The sequence below is a fragment of the Austrofundulus limnaeus genome, unplaced genomic scaffold, assembly GCF_001266775.1.
Source record: "Austrofundulus limnaeus strain Quisiro unplaced genomic scaffold, Austrofundulus_limnaeus-1.0 Scaffold814, whole genome shotgun sequence".
Taxonomy (NCBI): domain Eukaryota; kingdom Metazoa; phylum Chordata; class Actinopteri; order Cyprinodontiformes; family Rivulidae; genus Austrofundulus; species Austrofundulus limnaeus.
The window spans coordinates 19,100-21,044 of record NW_013953216.1 but is presented as its reverse complement, the minus strand read 5'-3'; positions in this window follow the sequence as shown (position 1 = coordinate 21,044).

The window sequence follows — 1,945 nt, the reverse complement described above, 5'->3', positions numbered from 1 at the left end:
AAAATTAGCATTGACATTAACTGTTATCTTAGTTTAGAATTAGCATGTGATCATTCTTAGCTACACTACAACAAATTTAATCTCAAGTTTTAATTGGCTGAATTATAGCATTTAAAAGTTTGCAGTGGTGGCCATCTTGAATTTTTGATGAACCTTTATAATTTAATGAAGAATGTTTTTGGCTACTTTTACACTAATCTTCAGCTTATGTCTAAAAATGGCTGAATAATAAGTCGTGACTAGCCTTCAGCATGTTTTTTTGATCACATATTCAAACCAATATTTCTTTAAAACAGTTGAATTAAAGCCATTTAGAGTTAGCTGTAGCGGCTCTTTTGAAATTTTAAATCCAGAGTGTTTTTCTTTATTTGTTCGTGCCCTCCATAAAAAAAACACCTTGGCCACCCCTGAGCCACCCCTTGCAAGAGTCTAGCTCTGCCCCTGGTCTGGGCCTTGCTCACTCTGCTGCCCCCAACAACCCAACGCTGGACGAACAGCTGGACAAAATTTGCAGCTCCAAAAGAGAATTATAAGCGTTAGTTGATGCAGTTCAGTATTTTCTGTTTCCTTTTTCATCACCATCAGGAGTGTTTAACGATGCTGTGAAGCTTCAGTCTTTATCCAGGGAGTATTTAAAGGCAGTGATCAATCCTCTTTACAATTTCTTACGAGGAGACACAGCTGAACATTTGAACGAGCCGTGCAGAACAATAGCAATCAAATGTAATTAAAAGTCTGATTGGTTTAGTATTCTGTCAAGATGCTTTGTGTGTTTCCTAGATAAGATATTTCTTGTCAAGGGACAAAATGCAAAGCAGCCACGTGCTTCAGTCTGCTGCGTTTGATTGAGAAAACATCACATGTTGTGTTTAATGAATCCCACCATGTTAATGAGGACAGTTAACTTCTTTACCGTCACTATCTCTCCCTCAAGCCTCGCCACCGTGATTGCCACCAATCTAGGTCATATCAGTGTTTTAATCAGTGCTGGATGGAAAGAGACTCAGTTTGGAGATAAACCCCATTTTTCCCCTCATCAAGGTGGGGATTTTTTTTATTTACTCTGAGCTCATTCCCAGTTCTACTCTGATATATATATATATTTGTGTGTTCGTGCCCGGCTGCATCTGGGATCAAAACGAAAAACCATAAATAAATCAATACAGAGAAGATGAATTAAATTTTTCCTGGGATTTTACCAAGTCCAGAGGAGCAATAGTTTTTGCAACAGTTTTTTTTAGATGTGCGTGCATATTAGCAGGTCTTAAAAGTGCTTTCCATACCAGATTAAGTTGTTTGTACTCTGTTGCTGCAGTTCCCGGTCTACTTAAATTTGCAGCAGACAGGGGAGGGGGAGATGGTGCTGGAATTTTAATGTTCGACTCGGTGTTCTTCCCAAGCTCACGCTGCTTTCTGTTAAAAAAAAATCACAAGGTACAGATTGCTCTCTACAGGCCTGAACACATTATAGGTTCTGATTATACATTTGATTTCAAAAGATGAGTGGTGCCTGCAGATTTTTTTATGGGAGTCCTTGGAAAATCCAGGGGTGGCACACCAAAACTAAAGTCCAGAACAGAATTTCGGAAATCCAATACAAATCTAATTCAACAAAGTTAAGACGACGACAGAATACGATGAACTGCAAAACAATTTAATTCAATTAATCTACTACAAATACAGGATTAATGCTCAAACAGATGAAATTTATATACAGTATTCTTCTTGAAAAATTAAGTAAATATGGTATTAGAGGGTCAGCACTAAAATGGGAATCTAGTTATTTGAAAGATAGGAAACATTTTGGACAGATAAATTGTGTAAGATCTAAACTTGGTAATATTACATGTGGAGTCCCTCATGGCTCTGTACTGGGACCTAAGTTATTTATTTTATATGTGAATAACTTAATAAATGTGTCATGACTTTTCAAATGTGTTTTATT